Below are 15,671 nucleotides of genomic sequence, written 5' to 3'. Positions count from 1 at the left end.
GTTCTCTCGTGGATCAAACAAACCGGTGACCATTTGTGCTGTCCTTCTTACTATATATTTAATATTTCGTTTTAGTTTGTGTTTGGTATGTAACACACTGGAGAAATGTTGAAAAAATATGCAAAATAGCTGTTTTGTAAGTATTTACACGTCCAGTGAAGAGAAGTCTGCTACCTGCTTTAGCAAACAACTGAGTCCATGTCATGAATTCTTTTCATATGCCAACAAACTGTTACATCCAGCTACTTGTATGCGTTGAGTAATTCCAGCTGTGACTTGCTGATATGGAATTCATATGATAGTATGTTTTAGCGTTTTGTGAAGCACGCTGTATTATATTTATGAGAATTTAAAGCAGGCTGCCATCTTTCTCCCATTTTCAAACCTTATAAAGAGATGAGCAACACATTTACAAGCGTACATCTGAAGTTCCTCATGCGTCTGTTAATGACTCTCCACCCCACATGAGGTGATGCTTTATCCTTGTGAAACAGGCTCGGTCCTGACACAATTCTGTTACCACATATGATCACACTACCGTTAATAAACATTGCTGTGTGCTGTGGCAACGAGACACAAGAAATACCACGTCCACTTGACTGCCTTCATGCACGGATTTCACGTCTCATGGATTTCAAATGACCGGAGTTTTCTAAATTCGCACTGGTTGGCACGGAGGAGTTCATTCGGCTGGGGATCCTCATCCAATGGTTGCATTAAAGTATGTCAGATCTACGTTTGCTATCCTGCTTTATTTCTTTATTTATTTGTAGGGCCTGTACGACGTAAAGCAACCAAGCCCATAAGTGGCCAACGCCATCCTAACGACATACCAGCTCCATATTGTAGATACGAAATCCGAGTTACCTGCTCCTGAAATAAACAAGAACCAACAGACACTACTAACTCCACACAAGCCACACAATGCTGAAAATATGCAATGAATAGGTAGTATCTGATGATGAATCACTACAGTCTGATTAAAATTACTTGGTAGTTGACATCTGTCACTTGACGCTACAGTGTTGCCACATTGGCTGCCAGCTGCCACTCAGCTGTAGCCTACATACTAACATCGAGTGTCACATCAGAAATGCTATTAATTTGTAACACACAGCAATGTTGGAAGTAGCCATCACGAGATATAACAGAAATGTGAGATTCTCTTTCGACAGCTGATTTTAAGTGACCAACGACTGAACTGCGGCATATGATGGGTTTTGTAGGCCTGAATTTAAACTCTTGTCATAACCACAACCTCGTGATGCGCATTGTATCTGAGATAACGGCAATCAGGAATCTCCGGCAGATCTTCATAGCGATCACTTTATTCGTGGCGTTTTAGGGCTAACCTGAGACAACTCAGGACAGAAAAGTTTGATAATGTGTTTGTCTGCATAGCCATTTTCCGCAGCATAATTTCAGTTATAGCGTTAAAAGCAAACTGTAGTTTTTCGCTTCATTGGACGTCTCAAATCATTCTTACAGTGGCTGCACAGGATGCCGTGTTACCAAACGAGAGTGGTCCCGGCTGGAACTTTGTTGTGGATTATACACAACACAAGCAGATTCAAAATGAAAAACAAATAATAGGTGGAAAAATAGGAGCAAATAAAACAGTCAATAAAATGGTGAAAATGAGATAGAACAGTATTAGAAATAAAAAATTGCATTTGAACCAATTAAATGAATAAAAATAATGACTTTTTTGATTATATTTACAAAAGAAAAAAAATTTGCTGCATTTGACGTGACTCGAAACTTTGACCGTTTACGCGTCGGGGTTATACACTAACCATTAGACTATGCCAAAAGGATGTCGTATTTAGTCCATTGTGTCCCAGTCGTAATGCTTATTTGACAGCCCTAAAAAATTCGGCTTCACGCGATGTCGTGCAAAGCTTATCTAATATAAACCATTCTCTATCATTATAATAACTGCATATAAGATGCTGAATCGTGTCTCGTGTGGAAGGATACAGTAGTCTTTGGTTAGTGCTGCGTGTGAGATATGTGTATTTCGTTAGCATCATTGTTCCTGTATGTGTGATGAAATACGAAATAAAAGGGACAGACCTAGGATTTGGGATCCAAACACATCAAGACAGAAACAGTACAAGGAATTGGAAGGGAATTAACCAATAGTTTCGACAGTTTGGCAATAGCGAATGGTTCAGGTGTGACGTTGGACGCTTTGATTCGAGGAAAGCAGCTACAATGTGTGAAGTGCCCACTATCAACTAATTTTAATTGGACTATAGACAATTCGAAACTGGTAATGGAAAAAATTAAATAATAGAACAAAAGGCGACTGGTGGAGTAATTATTGGAAACCTCATGAAGGCTCGAAAAAATCTGATGACATTACATCGAGGACGTTAGTTTCCCAGGTATATCAAGGTACTGAAGTATAAATGGGTTATTGTCTGCAGCTGTCAGAAACTGTATAATTTTTACCGATTAAGATAGCTTCGTTACAAGTAAGTAACGTACCAGTAAGTGACTGATCCAACTTATTTTGTCAATTAGAATTATGTGCTGAAGTTGTGTGTCAAGGTAGTGAATTTTGTTTCTTGTACTTTTGTGATTTTCATTACCACCACACATGTACAATTCTCCCTGATACATATCACTGTTCATGTGAAGTGTTGTGAAAGTTGTGGTCTCTTGTTAAGTTCACAGTTGAGTATCTGTGCCTTGCTTCTAGTCTTCGGCCGATTGTAGTTTCATCATCAACACCATACATAATATTACAAGGATAGAAATTTCCTATTTTCGCATGTCCTACATTTCATTTCTGCTTCTATTACTGATTCTTGTCACTTCAGCGGTTCACATATTCCACTGAAAACTGCTTGACTATCTCAGAATTTTGTGGCTAAATTTTCGAACTGTTTTATAGGATATTACCTAGTCATTATGATGATGATGGTGGTTTCTGGGACACTCAACATCGTTGTCATCAGCTCTCATACAGGTTCCAAGTCTTTCCATTTCCTGTCTCGGCACTTCCTGAATGATAATGAGATGATAAGTACATCACATACACCCATTCCCCAGGTGGAGAAAATCCCCGACCCAGCTCGGAATTGAACCCAGGTCCCTGTAATCCAGAGGCAGCCATGCTAGCCACCAGACCATGAGCTGCAGGATGTAGCTACTACCTGATAGTCTGTGGCAATAGTGTATTTGATCATTGTGACTGCTGACCATATTGTTAACTATTTTAGCAAACTGCAGAATTCTTCCTATCACTGCAGTAAGTGCTTAAGATGTGACAAGCATCATTGGTTTCTATTCCTTCAGAATGTAATATTGTATTCAGTTTTGTGATCAGGCTGCTTGCTGAAATTCCTAACATTGTCCCCTTAGTTCTGCATTTCGTTGGAGCCGTAGTTCTCTAGAATGCCATCTGGGGCAATGATGGTGCTGTCAGCAGCGGCGCCAGTCCGGTCAGAGTTTCGTGGCGGCAGCTGGAGGCGCTCTGCAGACGTGGCGCCAGGCAGAGGGAAATGCAATGAAGGTCATGGGAAATGTGGAAAGCAGGAAAACTTACTGTAGCGTGCTGTGATGTGAGAGTGAAGGTCGATATTCCCAGGGAGATGGTAGTATGTTTTGCAATAGCTGCGTGGCAAGTGTGTGGGAAAGGACTGATTTAAGATGGTTCTTCAATTCCCTTTCATGAAAAGTAAAGTGATAGTATAACTGCAGATGGTACACCTATTATGTATTGTGAAAATTGCTACCAATGACACATTGTAATTGAACACGAGTTACAAGGGGAGCGGAGGGGGGGGGAGGCACAAAAACAACCATAATCGTAATTCTGCGCCTTGTGTACATGTAGTACCATGTTGTGCCGCCAGAGCGCTGTTATAGGACCTCTCCTTAATCACTCCACCTGGTGGCGTCGCCAGACAGCGACTAGTGTGGTTTCTCTGGCAGCTCTGCGAGTTTGCCTACAGTGCAGACATGAGACGAGAAAATGGCTACTTCTTACAAATAATGTGCAGCGTAGAAATTTTGTTTTTTAATCGCCAAGAACGAGGCTGAAACTGTTGCGATGATGCAAACAGTTTACAGAGAACATACTCTTAGTAAAACTCAAGTGTACAAATAGTTTCCTCGGTTTAAAAAGGGAGCAATCGTCATTAAACATCAGCCTGTTCCAGTCGGGATTCAATAACATCGGAAAAATCCGTGACCAGGTCAATGAAGCACAATCAACCAACTCCAGGACTCATTTGGGTTGTCCTGGAGCTTAATTCAGCACATTGTGATCTTTTATTTGAGGTTGTGGAGAGTGCAGCGAAGTTCGTGCAAAAATTTATCACCAGAGATGAAAGAGATCATTACCTAGAAACCTGAAATGAAATGGACGCATTTGAAGATGATCCAATTTTTTTCAGCAAAATCATTACAGACTACAAGTCATGGTGCTATGGATACTATCCAGAAAAAAATTGAGAGTAAACTCAATGGAAGTACACTGTCTCACCTCGTCCAAAAAATGTTCAGAAAGTGAAATGCAATGAACCGTACACACGGAATGTGTCCCTTGAATCCAGACAGTAAACTAACAATTCTATTTGTAGCTTATGAAAAGGCTTCACAGAAGTTTGACGCGAAAATGTCTGGCGTTATGAAATTCTGGCGAGTGGTTCCAGCAATACGACAATGCTCCCACAAGAGACAGTCCTCAGTGTTCGACAGTTTTTCCCCTCAACAAAACCTATACCTTGATTCACGCACCATATTCCCCAGATTTAGCGCCCTCTGACTTCTTTCTGTTCCCAAGGATGATTAGAGACTTGAAAGAGAAGCGTTTTTTCCATGTAGAAGACGTAAAACACAGTGTCATGAAGGTGCTAGCAGGTATCAAAGAGGACGAATTTAGAGAATACTTCCAACATTGGAATTAACATTTGGACAAGTGTATTAATGTTAACGCAGAATACTTTGAAGCAGATTAAATCCATATTTGAAAAATAATAAAGCAAATGCTTTCTGCAAAGAAATTCCAATCATTTTTGGGATCCTCCACCATCTGTACTGCAAAGACAAAAGTCAATTCAGCCTGGGCTCAGAGCTGAAGATTAATTATAATAATACCGTTTACACGGCATAATCTAGATATGGGTGTAGTTTACAGAACTTGAACATAGCATCATACTTGTTTGTACAAAGTACTTTAAAGTAACAAAATAACGTAGAGGTTTGACTAAAACAGTTTACAAGGACCAAAGACAAGTGTTGTCTTCGACAACCACCGATATTTCTCTGTTTGTACCTTGAAAATGATTAGGATTTCACCTGTTAAAGTATTTGTGGTTGTTGAAGCCACCACCCGGCTGCATTCCCTTAAGTTATTCGAAAATTTTTTACACTGGGAAAATCTCACTTTCAGACAGAACTGTTGTGTAATGGCAACGAAGGAAGTATTTTTCAACTGTTGTTGATTTTTAACCCTCAAGCGGCTGCCTTGGTTTACTGAGTCAACCTGAATTTATTATTTTGCTGTGAATTCTAATTACTCATTGCTGAACTGCTGGCGGTTCCACCTATCTTCGAGCTGGTTCTCATTTAGTCACCTGCATTGTTGCTGGAGTTGTAATTGCAGATTATTTTTGTCCATGCTGTGTTTGGTGTGCAGTGAACCACATAATGGGTAATGTAAGGAACATTTTTTTATATTAATTATTTGTATCATCGCTTTTATAAGTTAAATTCTTTCATTATGAGATAAGTTTCATTTTTGTTTGTATCTTTAGGGCTCGTTAAAAACACGGGTTGTCAGAAGAGGAATTTGAAAAGCTTTTCAATGACGACTCTGATGACAGCGACAATACTGTATTTCACTGGTATGATGGAGAGGAAGAACAAAATATAGTTAGCGATCACAACAGTGAATCAAAACTAGAAATAGTTCCTTTAGAGAGAAATTAACCCATACATCCTGAAGAAGCGGAAATTCAGAGTCATGAAGAAGATGTTGGTGATGACAATTTTGATTTTATTTGTGGGTCTTTTGTTGATAAAGATGATAAAACCACGTGGTCTAAGCAAAGCTTTACAGCCAAAACAGCAAAGACGCCCTCAAAAACATAATAAAATATTTCCTGTTCCAGACAGGTCTGCTAAAGGTATTACAGATTACTGGATTACTAGTGAGGAAATGACTGATTCACTGGTGGAATACACCGGCTTAAATATTACAAACCCGATGTCACAAAACAACTATTCTAGAGTGAGAGTGTAAAGAAGACTTCAAGGTAAGAGTTCTGTGTTCTTACTGGAGCACTTATTTTGATCAGCTTCGAGGGCAGAAATAAAAGTTGAACTTTCAAGAAATGATGGCACTGGTATCACACACTGAAGCGCCAAAGGGAAATGTATGGGGGAGGGGCGGGGGCATATTCAAATAAAGATACATGTAAACAGACAGAATACACCACTGCAGTTGGCAACGCCTATGTAAGTATACGGCGCAGTTGTTAGATCGGTTATTGCTGATACAATGGCAGGTTATCAAGATTTAAGTGTGTTTGAATTTGGCGTTGTAAAGAGCGCACGAGCGATGGGATGCAGCATCTCAGAGGCAGCAATGAAGTGGCGATTTTCCTGTAGGATCATTTCATGATTGTACCGTGAATGTCAGGAATATCAAAGCATCAAATATCCGACATCGCTTTGGCCGAAAAAATATGCTGCAAGAACAGAACCATAAACGACTGAAGAGAATCGTTGAACGTGTCAGAAGTGCAATCCTTCCGCAAATTGCTGCAGATTTCAGTGCTAGGGCATCAACAAGTGTCAGTGAGCGAAAACTTCAACGAAACATCATTGATATGGGTTTTCGGAATGAAAAGCCCACTCATGTGCCCTTGACGACTACACTACGCAAAGCTTTACGCCTCACCAGGGCCTAATAACACTGACATAAAAATGTTAATGACTGGAAAGAAGTTGCCTGATCATACGAGTCTCGTTTCAAATTGTATCAAGTGGATGGATGTGTACAGGTATGGAAAGAACCTCATGAATCCATGGATCCTGAATGTCAGCAGGGGACCGTTCAAGCTGGTGGAGGCCTGTAATGGCGTGGGGCATGTGCAGTTGGAGTGATATGGGTCCCTTGGTGCATCTACATACGACTCTGACAGGTGATATGTACGTAAATATCCTGCCTGAACACTTGCATCCATACATGTCCTTTGCCCATTCAGACAGACTTTGGAAATTCGAGCACGCCAATGCGACACACCACATGTCCAGAATTGTTACACAGTGGCTCCAGGAACACTCTTCTGAGTTTAAATACTTCTGCTGGCCACCAAACTCCCCAGAGATGAACATTATTGGGCAAATCTGGGGGGTATGCCTTGCAACATGCTGTTCAGAAGAGATCTCCACCCCCCATAGTCTTACGGATTTATGGACAGCCCTGGAGGATTCTTGGTGTCAGTTCCCTCCAGCACTAATTCAGACATTAGTCGAGTCCATGCCACGTCATGTTGCGGGACTTCTGTGTGCTTGCAGGGTCTCTGCACGATATTAGGCAGGTGTACGAGTTTCTTTGGCTCTTCAGTGTAGTTCTCAGAGCATGAAGATCATACAGATGGTTCTCATTTCTCCGCAGAAGAATGAGGTTTGATTACGAAGTGACAAGAACACAAAGGCATGAGAAAGATAAATTAGCAGTGATCAGGTCACATTAGGATAAATTTGTTACAAACTATAAGGGAAGCAACAATTTTGGTGAGTTTGCAATCATATACGAGATGCTGACAGCTTTTAGAGAAATATTACACAGGCCAACGATGGAAAAACATTTTTGCTGTAAATACCTTATTCTTATGTCTTTTAGGGGGGAAATCCAAATATGATAATTAAAAAGCTGTAACACCCACCATTTCTTCACGTTTTACAGTTAAATTTATTAAATTAAGCTACTTCTTAAAGAATTTAACAGCTTTTGTATAGGTCAAATTATTTTAAAAAGCAGGTCTAATGAATGTAGATGATGTTGGTAGCAGTGCTGAAAAACATTTGCTGGCAAGAAAAGGTCGTTTCTATTTTTGTGATAACAGATGGTGCTTTGTTTACTGTCAACCTAACCTCACCTTCCCATTTTCTGTACAGGTGCTCAGTACAATGTCTCATAGTGGTTGTAAAAACTCTGCTTACAGTTTTTGTTACATCTGTGGTGCATTGTGATTAAAAACACCAAAGAAACATTACAGACTTTGTGAAAAAGGTTTATCTATCATACTTTGAATCTAAACTTGGTTATCAACATTAATCTTGGACGCTTCATAAGGTATGTTATTTGAGTTAACGATCTGAGAAAATGGTCCTAATGAGATAGAGGGAGCCAAGAAATCATTCCGATGATTGCTACTTTTGCAGTGTTGATATTACTGGTCATAATTAGAAAAACAAGAAGGTAATAAGCTACCCTAACCTTCTGTCCACCATCCGACCTGTAGGGCATGGTGTAGAACTGCTGGTTCCTGAACTACCAGATGATTTAAATTCTATCCAACAGAAATATTTTCTGATGTGCAATCTGATTTACATGAACCAAATATTGATGAATTCCATTGTAATACAGAAAGTCTAGAGCCCAAATTGTTTAGACCGAACTTAACAATTTGGTTATGGATCTGGGCTTAACAAAAGAAAAAGCTACATTGCTTGGCTCTAGATTAAAATAAAACTTATTAGCAGTTGGAACCAGCATATATATGTATATAAATAGAGAGGGGCAATTTTCCAAGCTTTTTCAGCAAGAAGGTGATTTAGTGTACTGCTCAGACATTCCCAATCTTATGATTGAGTTTGGTATTGAATACAAAAACGACGACTGGAGGCTGTTTATTGATTCATCCAAAACTAGTTTAAAGGCTGTTTTATTAGAAAATGGTAACATGTATAAATCTATACCTGTTGGACATTCTGTACAAATGAAAGAAATCTATGAAAACGTGGAAATAGCGTTAAATGAAATAGGCTATCTGCTCATGGTTGGATGATATGTGGCGATCTAAAGTAACATAAATGGTCCTTGGTCGGCAAGGTGGCTTTACCAAATTTCCATGATTCTTATGTGAATGGGACAGTAGTGCAAAGGATCAAAACTGGTGCAGAAAGACCTGCCCTGTGAGGAAGTCTTTAAAACCTGCTGAGAAGAACATTCTATGCAGAAACCTTGTAGATCCAATTAAACGTACTCCTACCACCCCTACATATAAAGTTAGGTCTAATGAAACAGTTTGTAAAGACTTTGCCTAAACATGGATCATGTTTTAAGTATCTCTGCCAAAAGTTTCCATACCTTTCAGAAGCTAAACTAAAAGAAAGCTTATCTGTCAGACCTGACATTAGAAAATTGATGTATGATATTAACTTTGAATCCACAATGACCTTAAATGAGAAACAATGATGGTTATCATTCAAGCAAGTCGTTACAAAGTTCTTAGGACATGAAAAAGACCCAGAATATGTTTCTATTAAAGCTACAATGTTAAACAAGTTTAAAACTTTAGGATGTTTAATCAGCCTGAAAGTTCACTTTTTGCACAATCGCCTTGATTACTTCCCTCACAATATGGGAGATGTTAGTGAGGAGCATGGAGAGCGATTACACCAGGACATTAATGTGATGGAAAAACGCTACCAAGGCCGCTGGAACACCGACATGATGGGGGACCACTTTTTTTTGTTTTTTGTTTTTGTTTTAGGGCGCAAAACTGCTATGGTCATTAGCGCCCGGTCTGTGACTTAGGAAACAGTAAAAAACCGAAAATGGAAACCAGCAGCAATGGGAACGAAAGTCATAAAATTGGAGAAACTAAAAGCAGAAGGAAGGCTTAAAAATCCACTACAGAAAGGGGTTGGTTGTCCCCAAAAAAAGCTTCAAATGACAGACGTCATTTCACTGGCACTAATGAACTCTAGAACGCGATCGGCCGAGCGCGTGTCATCTGCTAAAATTGACGATATATCAGGCGACAGCTGTAGACAGGCGCGTAACGGATTAAAATAGGGGCACTCAATTAAAAGGTGTGTTACCGTCCACAGCTGAGAGCAGTGGGGACAGAGTGGGGGAGGATCGCCGTTTAAAAGATGTCGATGGCTAAAAAGACAGTGCCCTATCCGGAGTCTAGTTAAAATTACTTCCTCCCGACGACGCGTTCGGGAGGAAGAGGTCCAAGCACAAGGAAGAGTTTTCACGTCCCGCAATTTATTTTGGGGAAGTGTCGACCAATGGGCGTGCCATAAATGAACAACACGACGACATAAAACGCTCCGTAGATCGGCGAAGGGAATCGATTGAATAGCTGGCCGAAGAAGAGAGACTGCAGCCTTGGCTGCAATATCGTCCGCCTCATTTCCGCAGATACCAACGTGTCCCAGGAGCCAGAGGAACGCCACCGAGACGCCCCCCAGGTGGAGCAAGCGCAGACAGTCCTGAATCCGGTGGACCAGAGGGTGCACAGGGTAGAGAGCTTGGAGACTGAGGAGAGAGCTGAGAGAATCTGAGCAGATAACGTACTGTATCCGCCGATGGCGGCGGATGTAGTGGACAGCCTGGAGAACAGCGTAAAGCTCCGCAGTATAAACCGAACCCTGGTCGGGAAGAAGAAAGTGATTCGGCGTGTCGCCAACAATATAGGCACTCCCTACACCTAACGATGTTTTCGAACCGTCGGTGTAAATAAATGTGACGTCCATCATTTGTGCACATAGTGCAGCAAATGCTCGACGATAAACAAGTGAAGGGGTACTATCCTTGGGAAATCGACAAAGGTCTTGGAGCAGGCAGATCCGGGGACGGAGCGAAGATGGTGCTGTACCCCAAGTTGCCAAGAAGGGTTTAGGAAAGCGGAAGGAAAAAGAATGGAGCAGTTGACGGAAGCGGACTCCCGGTGGTAGTAGGGAGGAGGGGCGGCCTGCATACCCTACATCAAAGGAGGCGTCGAAAAAAATGTCATGGGCTGGATTAGCAGGCATGGAAGACAGATGGCTAGCGTAACGACTCAGAAGGACTGCTCGCCGATTGGACAGCGGAGGTTCAGCAGTCTCAGCATAAAGGCTTTCCACAGGGCTGGTGTAAAAAGCTCCAGACACTAAACGTAATCCACGGTAGTGGATATTGTCAAGACGCCGAAGAATAGACGGCCGAGCAGAGGAGTAAACTATGCTTCCATAGTCCTATTTCGAGCGCACTAAGGCGCGATAGAGGCGGAGGAGGACCACTCGGTCCGCTCCCCAGGAGGTACCATTCAAGACACAGAGGGTGTTGAGGGATCGCAGACAGCGAGCCGAAAGATAGGAAACGTGGGAGGACCAGCACAGTTTTCTGTCAAACATAAGACCCAAGAATTTAGCGACGTCTGAAAACGGAAGGTTGACAGGACCTAGATGTAAGGAGGGCGGAAGAAACTCCTTACGTCGCCAAAAATTAACACAAACGGTCTTACTGGGAGAAAAACGGAAGCCGGTGTCGATGCTCCAAGAGTGGAGGCGATCGAGACATCCTTGAAGACGTCGTTCTAGAAGGCTGGTCCGTTGAGAGCTGTAGTAGATCGCAAAATCGTCCACAAAGAGGGAGCCTGAGACATCAGGAAGGAGGCAATCCATAATTGGATTGATGGCAATGGCAAACAGTACAACACTCAGCACGGAGCCCTGGGGTATCCCGTTTTCTTGGGAGAAAGTACGGGAGAGAGTAGTGTTCACCCGCACCCTAAATGTGTGCTCTGCCATAAATTCGCGAAGAAAAAGGGGCAGCCGACCTCGAAAGCCCCAAGAGAACAGTGTGCGGAGGATACCTGTCCTCCAACAGGTATCGTATGCTCTCTCCAGATCAAAAAATATTGCTACTGTATGGCGTTTTCGGAGAAAATTATTCATGATATAAGTGGAGAGAGCAACAAGATGGTCAACTGCAGAATGATGCTTTCGGAATCCGCATTGGGTAGGTGTTAAAAGACTGTGGGATTCCAGCCACCAAGCTAAACGGTAATTCACCATACGCTCAAAAACCTTACAGACACTACTCGTGAGAGAAATAGGGCGACAGCTAGAGAGGAGATGTTTGTCCTTTCCAGGTTTCGGAACAGGAACGACGATAGCCATCGTCTGGGAAAAGTACTGTCGGTCCAAATTCGATTATAAAGGCGAAGGAGATAACGCAGACTATGGGTTGATAAATGCAGCAACATTTGGACGTGGATACCATCCGGTCCTGGGATGGGGGAGCGAGAAGAAGAGATTGCATGTTGGAGTTCCCGCATGGAGAAAACAGTATTATAGCTTTCGCGATTTTGAGAGGAGAAAGCAAGAGGTCGCACTTGCGCTGCACGTTTCTTCGGGAGAAACGCTGGCGGTTAATTTGAAGAGCTCGAAATCTCAGCAAAATGCTGACCCAATGAGTTAGAAATTGCGACGGGGTCCACTAATGTATCAGAGCCCAATGAAATGAGCCCAGAGACCGGGGAGAAACTAGGCGCGCCTGAGAACCGTCGAAGCCGACTCCAAACATCCGAGAAGGGAGTGAAGGTGTTAAATGAGCTAATAAAGAATTTCCAGCTTGCCTTCTTGCTATCGCGGATGACACGACGGCATCACGCTCGGAACTGCTTATAGAGGATACAGTTGGCCAAAGTAGGATGGTGGCGAAAAACGCGGAGAGCACGTCGCCGCTCACGTATTGCGTCACGGCATGCCTCGTTCCACCAAGGAACTGGGGGGCGCTGGGGGCAATTCGGAGGTGCGTGGTATTGAACGTTCCGCAGCTATAAGAATAACGTCGGTAATATGTGTGACCTCATCATCGACGCTGGGAAAGTGACGGTCATCGAATGTCGCTAGGGACGAAAAAAGTGTCCAGTCGGCCTGGCGAAACTTCCAGCGTCTCGGGCGCATATATAGCAGTTGAGGCTGTAGTCTAAGGACACATGGAAAGCGGTCACTCGAGTGTGTATCATCAAGGGCGAACCATTCGAAGCGCCGAGCTAGCGGAACAGTACCGACTGCAAGGTCCAAATGAGATAAATTTGTCGTGGAGGCAGACAAAAATGTACGGACCCCAGTGTTGAAGCAAACTATATCCGCTTGGTGGAAGACGTCTAGCAAGAGTGAGCCATGTGGACAAGGATGTAGAGATCCCCAAAGCGGGTGGTGGGCATTGAAGTCCCCAACCAGCAAATAGGGGGGTTGAAGCTGACCAAGAAGATGAAGGAGATCAGCTCGTGCCATTGGTGTGGATGATGGAATGTATACAGTACAAAGAGAGAACGTGTATCCAGAAAGGGAAAGATGGACGGCGACAGCTTGGAAGGAAGTGTTTAAGTGGATTGGGTGATAATGGAGAGTATCATGGAGAAGAATCATGAGTCCTCCATGGTCTGGAGTGCCTTCAAGAGAGGGGGGATCATATCGGATGGACTGAAAATGAGGGAGAACAAAGCGGTCATGGGGACGCAGCTTTGTTTCCTGAAGACAGAAGATGACCAGCGAGTATGATCGTAAGAGGATCGACAATTCATCCCGATTGGCTCAAATGCCGCGGATATTCCAGTGGATAATGGACATAGGGTGGACAGAAAATGGAGGAATGTGACGAAGGTTGCTGTCAACTCAACGACTGCTCAGAGCTTGCGACCGACAGCATGGAATGGCATTCAGCTGAAGGCAGAAGATCCTGATCCATAGGTTGTTCAGGATCAGCTCCTGCCACCAGCGATCGGCCAGTTGATTGGCCGCCAGCAGTGCGCCTTGGCGACACAGTAGACGGCCGAGGGCGATTTCCGCCAGGTGGTGCTGTAGATGGGACACGCCTTGGCGAGATGAACTGGGTTTCTTTGTAGCCTTCTTGGAAGTATGATGTTTAGATGAAGGAGGAACCGATGGTTGTGAAGTTGGGGTACGTAAAAAATCTTCACGAGTATTCTCTTTTTTTGAAGTCTTGGTGTCTGACTTTTGGGCTCGAGATTTAGCAGAACCCGACGAAGGGTGAGCCAGAGAGTGGGCAGGCGAAAGTGGTGAGGTTGAATGGGCGATCTTTGCGCTGGCCGATCTGACGACCGTGGCACTAAAGGTGAGGTCGCAAGTCTGCGTGGCCGCCTCCTTTGTTGGCTGAGGAGAAGCAAGGACAGTGCTGTATTTTCCTGTCTGAGGCACGGTGAGCTGTCGACTGGCGAATAATTTTCGAGCAGCAAAGGTCGACACCTTTTCCTTCACTCGGATTTCCTGGATGAGCTTTTCGTCCTTAAAAACGGGGCAATCTCGAGAGGAAGCAGCGTGGTCACCCATAGAGTTGATGCAGCGAGGGGACGGAGGTGGACAAGCACCCTCATGGGCATCCTTGCCACACGTAACACATTTGGCCGGATTGGAACAGGACTGGCTGGTGTGATTGAACCGCTGACACCGATAGCAACGCGTAGGGTTTGGGACGTAAGGGCGAACGGAAATTATCTCATAGCCTGCTTTGATTTTGGATCGGAGTTGAACTTTGTCAAATGTCAAGAAGACAGTGCGGGTTGGAATGATGTTCGTGTCAACCCTTTTCATAACTCTATGAACAGCCGTTACGCCCTGGTCAGACAGGTAGTGCTGAATTTCTTCGTCAGACAATCCATCGAGGGAGAATGTATAAACGACTCCACGTGAGGAATTTAAGGTACGGTGCACTTCAACCCGGACAGGAAGATGTGGAGCAGGGAAGTACGCAGCAATTTTTGTGCCTGGAGGGCACTGACTGTTTCTAACAACAGGGTGCCATTCCGTAATCTGGAACAAGACTTTACAGGACCTGCAATTGCGTCGACACCTTTCTGAATAATGAAAGGGTTGACCGTGGAGAAGTCGTGACCTTCGTCAGACCGAGAAACAACGTTAACGATGGAATAACTGTCTGTGGCTGAGACTCAGTGAACTTACGCTTGTGAGCAGACATAGTGGAAGGTGAGGAAACCGTTGCGGAAGAATCCCCCATGATTACCGGCGTCTCCGATGGCGTGCTCCTCCCTTGTGGGGGCCCTCTCTGAGGGCACTCCCGCCTTAGGTGATTGTTCACACCTCAGGTCACACCTCCCGACAACGGACGGAGGGACCAATCGGCACTTTCGGAAGGTATCAGCTCGGGTAATCACCGCTCCCTGGGCCTGGCCGTTACCAGGGGGTAAGTACGTGTCCTACCTGTCTACCTGTCTACCCAGGGCGGGGAATTACGCGTTACCCCGTCACCGGCTACGCACAAAAATGCGTGGGTCGGCCTTCAGACACGCACAGGGAGGAAGAAAGAGAAAGGGAAAAACAAAGAAAGGGAAAGGAAAGAGGAGAGGTCTCAAACGCCGCAGCGGAGAAAAGGGTAAAGAGAAGAGGTAAGGAAAAGAGAGGGGACAATGGAAGGATGAAGACATACAAGCAGAGAAGGCGAAGAATGCGGTACATTTACGAGCGTCCGTCTCCAGACGTAGGCACAAACCATACTCCCAGAGGGGGAGAAAGGGAAGGAAAGAGCCAGAGGCGAGGGGAGGAGAGGCGAAGATGGGGGAGAGGGAAGGATGCGGAAAAGGAAGGTACGCAGCCCGGAAAGGAAGGAGGGCCACATTAGCTCGGGGTCCCGTGCTCGCTATGCACATATCCACAAAAGAGTT

Source organism: Schistocerca cancellata, chromosome 11 (genome assembly GCF_023864275.1).
Source record: "Schistocerca cancellata isolate TAMUIC-IGC-003103 chromosome 11, iqSchCanc2.1, whole genome shotgun sequence".
Classification (NCBI taxonomy): domain Eukaryota; kingdom Metazoa; phylum Arthropoda; class Insecta; order Orthoptera; family Acrididae; genus Schistocerca; species Schistocerca cancellata.
Note: the sequence above shows the minus strand (reverse complement) of the source record.